The sequence below is a fragment of the Halichoerus grypus genome, chromosome X, assembly GCF_964656455.1.
Source record: "Halichoerus grypus chromosome X, mHalGry1.hap1.1, whole genome shotgun sequence".
In the NCBI taxonomy this organism is placed as follows: domain Eukaryota; kingdom Metazoa; phylum Chordata; class Mammalia; order Carnivora; family Phocidae; genus Halichoerus; species Halichoerus grypus.
Genome location: NC_135727.1, coordinates 24,644,401 through 24,652,180, shown reverse-complemented (window position 1 = coordinate 24,652,180; position 7,780 = coordinate 24,644,401). Strand labels below are relative to the sequence as shown.

At 36.3% G+C, this 7,780-nt stretch overlaps 1 pseudogene; it reads left to right on the top strand.

Annotated features, from left to right (window-relative positions):
• The first annotated feature begins 220 nt into the window (after nucleotides 1–220).
• Nucleotides 221–6,618, top strand: LOC118520677 (dynein light chain 1, cytoplasmic pseudogene; annotated as a pseudogene).
• Nucleotides 6,619–7,780: the final 1,162 nt, after the last annotated feature.

Below are 7,780 nucleotides of genomic sequence, written 5' to 3'. Positions count from 1 at the left end.
AGCAAAATAAAATCTCTCATCTCCTTGTGGGTTACAGAACATAAATAACACCAACACAGAGCTAATAAGTGGACTCATTTACCCTTTGCTGTGGCTTTCAGGAAACCTTTCATCAAATTTATTGCCAGAGCTGCTGCACATTATTGTGTTCTTTATTAGGCATTCTTCTCCCTGAAGATTAATTCAGGACTTTATGAAGCTGCGTGTTCCAGAGTAATAGATGATTGCAAGTAAGTTAAGAGGTGTCACATTCACATCACTATAGACACATGGAATTGTGTCAAATATCTGATGACATTCTTAACAGTATATTGGCTTAAACTCGACATGACCATGTCTTAAACTCTCTTTTTGGACCAGTGTCAAAGAATGTTTAGGGGACATTCAGATTTGAGGGAGATAGATAATGCAGAATAAAAACAGTTGTGGTATATTCCCTCAGCTGCATCTATAAGATGACAATACAACTTTTAGGAAAGTGAAATATTCTGTCAAATCACAGGGTTTTATTTCTCACCTCCCTGATATCATCTGTGCCAAAAAACTAGATTGAACTGATAAAAATGAACCAGATGTTTTATATATGTAACTTCTATGGAGATGAATTAGCACTGGTTTAACGCGTACATCTGAAGCCAACTTTGAATTTACAATAGCATGCTGCCATAAATGAAACTGATTTTTTTTCTACACAATTTCAAATCGAATCCATCCATTAATTCAACACTCTTGAGTGCCTACTATGTGTTAGGTACTCTTCCAAGTACTAGGGAAACATATTTTTATTGCAAAAAAGGCTAAGTTGAGTTGATGGTTTAAGTTTTATGTAATGAACAAATTGAAGGTTGATTAAGTTGTCCATTTAAATATTATTTAGCTATCTGCAAACAGAGCTGAATCTAAATCACAAAGCACAATGCTGGGCATTTAATAAATTTCAATTAGCATATTTAACATAGACTTTTGATAATGTTGCTTGGTCAAATTTACTGGAAATTCTAATTGCTTCTTTTTTTGTTTTGAAAAATGCTTTGTATATCTTGAGCTCAATGTCAAAATAGTGTTTACATAGTTTTACTAAAATTAGTATCTATAGGGCATGCCTTTCATCTTTAGTGCAAATGACATCAAATTAAAGGGGTTATTTAACAAAAACAACACATACTTCTAAAAGCACTTACTATGTGACAGACACTATTGTAAGAGAGAAGAACATCTACGTTTTAGTTTGGTAACTTTGCACTATGAATCTTAGAAATCTGAATTACCTACAGTCATGAGTTCTTGACAGTTTATTCCAGGTGCCCTATACTTAAAAGGCACTTATTCGGAATTAAAACAGAAATCTTACTTTTAACTGTTCTCCTAAAAGACATTCTTGTACAGTTATTATTTGTGTAGGGCATAGAGATTTACACATTAGCTTTCCTAACTAAATGGACGCAGTGATCCTTCTAATTCTAAAATTCAATGATTCGTTCACTCACAATTAGAAAAATAGCACCTGCTGGTGAAAATTATGGCCATACAGATAATATGGGATAAGAAGTAAAATTAAAGGGTCTAAAAATTGTGCCATAACTAGTCTGAAATAAAAATCTTCATTATTTTCCTTGATTCAGCTTCACCAGAGATAGTAAGCAATACAAACAGGTTGCTTGTGTTTTTCTTCTTAGAATTATTATTTTAAAAATTTCCTTCTGCAAATCATTTTCCCCCACAAAACATGTTCATTATTTCTAGAACAGTTTATTCACTGGCCAACAGGAAATAAATAATAGAGTGGAGTCTTAAGTTAAAAATAATACAACTGTGTAGAACCATGCTATTTCTATATGGAAATACACTGGAGCAATATTTGAAATAAGTCTACCCTTTTAATCCCTGCTTCCAGATTTATTTACAAATTTCCTTCATACCATTCTCATCTAAGTGTGGAACATTTTTCTAGGCTAAAACCTCTTAATTAGTTCTTATAAGCTTTTCTTGGACAGGCTTACTAGCAAAAGTTGTTTGTTAGGCTAGGATCATTAGTAATAGGATCACTTTTAGCCTTATATTAGTTTTACTATTTGGTATTTTCAGCTATTTATGGATTTGGCAAAACTTTTTTAAAAACCTTGCACATTTCAGAGCCAACTACATAATTGCATATTCCTTCCCAAGTCTATAATAGCATAGCAAAAATCAAAAACAAACAAACAAACAAAGCCTAAAAAATCCTGGAAAATGGGGCACATTTTTATAAAGGCCTACAAGTTATTCTTGTTGATAAAAATACCATTCAGGTATAACAATTTAATGGTGGGAAATGTGTGAAGTAGCAACAAGATTTTACAGATTCGTATGCAGAAGTGGAGAACATAGAAATCAGTTGTTATACTAACTCTTAATTATTATGACAAATGATTCAACTAAATCATGTCCACTCAATTGAAATAGCCATTTGATAATAATGCATCACTTTTATCCTTCAAAAGGAGCAGGAAGACATATGCTACTTGTTTTTTGGAATGGCAAAGTAAGGAACTCAGCAAAAAAATAATGATAAAACTGGACAAATTCATCAAAAACTAACATTTCGGGACTCTGGATTGACCAAAGCCATACAAAAAAATTGAAAAAAAGTTTGTTCAAGAAAAACAACTAAACCTTAATAAGACAATAGGAGTACATGGCAGTTTAATCTGGAGCTGCTCCAATCCCCAAGCCCCAGCTCCATGTTGTGATAGCTCTATGAGTGCAAGATAGGCCATGAGGACTTAACAGTCTCATGGTGTAAGGCAGCTGTCTTGATTTAGAGAAAAGACAATAAAAACTCAATCTCAGAGGTATTGTCAAAGCCAATAGTGATGTTGCTAAAAAACAATCAGGGAAGGTGTTCATCCCTATCTGAACAGCAAGTCTTGTACACCCAGAAAAGATTGACTTTATAAGAACTGACTTGTAACTGACTGAAATTAGAATGTGTAGCCCATCTACACACAGATGGATTGGCAAAGAGTGAAAATCTTATTCACTTAAGGAGTCTAAGCATAAATTTTAATCAATCACTGATTTATCACTAATTTATGATGACTCAGAGGTAACTCTTATGAAAGCAGTTTTAAAAATAAAATAAAAACAATGAAATAATTTTTAAAAATAGAACAAAGACATCAATGGCCACACAGTACATGGGATACAGGGGATACAGACTCTACAGAATTAGTCTAGGCAAGATACTAGACAAATAGACCAAACAAAAGATAGTAACAACAAGCACCAACAACAAATCCATAGAGGGGATCCAAATCCATAGGCACTGAGTTAATTTCTCTAAAATGATCAGTTTTCAACAAAAAATTTATAAGACATGCAAAGAAGTAGGAAAATATAACCCATACACAAAGAAAAAAATTCAAGAGAAGCTATCTCTATAATAGTGTCCAGATGTTGGACTTAGTAGAAAAATACTTCAAGGCATCTATTATTAATGTGATTAGAGACATAAAGAAAACCATTCCTTAAAATTAAAGGAGCATGTGTTGACAATGACTCAATAAAGAATATCAATACAGAGACAAAATATATTTTAAAAAACATCAAATGGAAATGTTATAGTTGAATATTACAATAACTGAAATGAGAAATTTACAAGAAGGGCTCAATAGCAGATTTGAGCTGACAGTGGAAATAATCATTGGACTTAAAGATAAATCAATAAAGATTATCCAATCTGAAGGATAAAGAGAGGAGAGAGATGAACAGAGCCTCAGAGACTGGCATAAAAACAGACACATAGATCAATGGAACAGAATAGAGAGCCCAGAAATGGACCCTCAACTCTATGGTCAACTAATCTTCGAGAAAGCAGGAAAACAATGTCCAATGGGAAAAAGACAGTCTCTTCAACAAATGGTTTTGGGAAAATTGGACAGCCACATGCAGAAGAATGAAATTGGACCATTTCCTTACACCACACACAAAAATAGACTCAAAATGGGTGAAAGACCTGAGTGTGAGACAGGAATCCATCAAAATCCTAGAGGAGAACACAGACAGCAACCTCTTCAACCTCAGCTGCAGCAACTTCTTCCTAGAAACATCACCAAAGGCAAGGGCAGCAAGGGCAAAAATGAACTATTGGGACTTCATCAAGATAAAAAGCTTTTGCACAGCAAAGGAAACAGTCAACAAAACCAAAAGACAACCAAAAGAATGGGAGAAGGTATTTGCAAATGACATATCAGATACAGGGCTAGTATACAAAATCTATAAAAAAAACTTATCAAACTCAACACCCAAAGAACAAATAATCCAATCAAGAAATGGGCAGAAGACATGAACAGACATTTCTGTAAAGAAGACATCCAAATGGCCAACAAACACATGAAAAAGTGTTCAACATCCCTCGGCACCAGGGAAATACAAATCAAAACCACAATGAGATACCACCTCACACCAGTCAGAATGACTAACATTAACAAGTCAGGAAATGACAGATGTTGGCAAGGATGCAGAGAAAGGGGAACCCTCCTACACTGTTGGTGGGAATGCAAGCTGGTGCAGCCACTCTGGAAAACAGTATGGAGGATCCTCAAAAAGTTGAAAATAGAGCTACTGTATGACCCAGCAATTGCACTACTGGGTATTTACCACAAAGATACAAATGTAGTGATCCGAAGGGGCATCTGCATCCCAATGTTTATAGCAGCAATGTTTATAATAGCCAAACTATGGAAAGAGCCTAGATGTCCATCAACAAATGAATGGATAAAGAAGATGTGGTGTATATATACAATGGAATATTATGCAGCCATCAAAAATGAAATCTTGCCATTTGCAATGACGTGGATGGAACTAGGGGGTATAAAGCTAAGCGAAATAAGTCAATCAGAGAAAGACATGGATCGTATGATCTCACTGATATGAGGAATTTGAGAAACAAGACAGATGATCATAGGGGAAGGGAAGGAAAAGTGAAACAAGATGAAACTGGAGAGGGAGACAAACGATGAGGCTCTTAATCTCAGGAAACAAACCAAGGGTTGCTGGAGGGGAGGGGGTGGAAGGGATTGGGGTGGCTGGGTGATGGACATTGGGGAGGGTAGGTACTATGGTGAGTGCTGTGAATTGTGTAAGACTGATGAATCACAGACCTGTACCCCTGAAAAAAAAATACATTATATGTTAATTTAAAAAAATTAATAACAAAGAGTCAGAGGCTTAACTGACTGAGTCACCAAGGCGTTCCTGGAGATACGGCTTTCAGAAAATAATTGAGGTTAAATGAGGTGAGAGTAAGATGCTAATCCAGTAGGATTGATAGCCCTAAAAGAAGAAGAAAGGAGAGATCTCTCTCCACATGCACTCACTAAGGAAAGACTATGTGAGCACAAAAGAAGTGGCTCTCTGCAAGCCAGGAAGAGAGATTTCACCAGAACCCAAATATGCAGGCATCCTGATATCAGACTTTCATCCTCCAGAACCATGAGCAAATAAATTTCTGTTGTTTAAGTCACGCATTCCATGGTATTTTCTTTTTTTTTTTTTTTTAAGATTTTATTTATTTATTTGAGAGAGAGAGAGAGAATGAGAGACAGAGAGCATGAGAGGGAGGAGGGTCAGAGGGAGAAGCAGACTCCCTGCCGAGCAGGGAGCCCGATGCGGGACTCAATCCTGGGACTCCAGGATCATGACCTGAGCCGAAGGCAGTCGCTTAACCAACTGAGCCACCCAGGCGCCCTCCATGGTATTTTCTTATGACAGTCTGAGTCAACTAAGACATGAACCCTATAGTAACTATTAAGAAAGTAACTTAAAAAAAAAAAAAAAACAGTAAAAACAAACAGAAAATTAAATTGGAATTAATGTGGCACAGCAAAAAAAAAAAAAATATATATATATATATATATATATCTTGCAACAAAACAGAAGTCAATGAAAGAAATATAGGAACAAAAATGTGAAACATGTAGAAAACAAATAGTAAAATACAGACATAAATTCTCAACAAAATACTGTGAAGCTGAATACATAAAGCTTTAAAAAAAATCATTACAGGGGCACCTAGGTGGCTCAGTCATTAAGCGTCTGCCTTCGGCTCAGGTCATGATCCCAGGGTCCTGGGATAGAGCCCTGCATTGGGCTCCCTGCTCAGTGGGAAGCCTGCTTCTCCCTCTCCTACTCCCCCTGCTTGTGTTCCCTCTCTCGCTGTGTCTCTGTCAAATAAATAAATAAAATCTTTAAAAAAAAATCATTACAGACATGCACCAGGGCTTTGGTTAGTAGCTCCTGCTGTCTCAGCCAGCCCCTCCCCTAGGAGACTATTGCAGTTGGCCATCCCCTACTCCTCCATAACCCTGTACAACCAAAAGGCCATGATCAAAAATGCCAGTTTGTCAGAGGAAATGCAACAGGACTCTGTGGAGTGTGCTACTCAGACACTGGAGAAATATAACATAGAGAAAAACCTTGCCGCCCATATTAAGAAAGAGTTCAACAGGGAGTACAACCCCACCTGGTACTGCATTGTGGGGAGGAACTTTTGTGTTAATGTGACGCATGAAACCAAACAGTTCATCTACTTCTACCTGGGCCAAGTGACCATTCTTCGACTCAAATCTGGTTAAAAGCATGGACTATGTCACACACCCAGTGATCATCCAAAAACAAGGACTGCAGACTAAATTTCAAATACCAGATGCTAAAATGTTCGGCCTTGCCCAAGGGACCACCTTGATCTTTGAGCCTTTATTGTGTTGTTTTGTACAGGGCATACTCTGTACAAATTTTTTTGTGGTTATAAAACAATTAGCAAAACAGCTTACATTTGTATTTATTTTCTATTCTATACTTCTGCCCCATGTTTTTTCTCTTCAAAATCCATTCCTTTTCAGGGGCACCTGGGTGGCTCAGTAGGTTAAGCTACTGCCTTTAGCTCAGGTCATAATCCCGGAGTCCCAGGATTCAGTCCCACATCAGGCTCCCAGCTCAGTGGGGAGTCTGCTTCTCCCTCTGACCCTCTCCCCTCTCATGCTGTCTCTCACTCTCTCTCTCTCTCAAATAAATAAATAAATCTTTAAAAAAATCCATTCCTTTAAAAAATAAATGTCAGAGAGGCGCCTGGGTGGCTCAGTCATTAAGCATCTGCCTTCGGCTCAGGTCATGGTCCCCGGGTCCTGGGATGGAGCCCCGCATCAGGCTCCCTGCTTGGCAGGAAGCCTGCTTCTCCCTCTCCCACTCTCCCTACTTGTGTTCCCTCTCTCGCTGTGTCTTTCTGTCAAATAAATAAATAAAATTGTTACAAAAATAAAAAAATGTCAGAGAAGTGAAAATTAAATAAATAAAAAAATAAAAAAGCATTATATACAATGACCAGTTATCCTTGGAATGTGAGGTTGTTTTAACCTCAAAATATCAATTAATATAATACATTTTATTAATAAAGAACAAAACCACATGATTACCTTAATAAGGAGGAAAAAATTTGACATAATCTAACAATAATAAATAATAAAAACACTCAACTAAGTATTAAAGGAAGGGGACGTCATCAACACCATAGAAAACATCTATTAAAAACTTAAAATCAACATCATGCTTAATGATAAAAAGACTGATTGCATGATGCCTGAGATTGGGAACAAAACAAAGATGTCTGCTTTGGCTAATTCTTTTTTTAATATTTTATTTAAATTCAATCAATTATTATTTTTATAATGTTCAATTAGCCAACATATAGTACATCATCAGTTTTAGATGTAGTGTTCAACAATTCATTAGTTGCTTATAACAC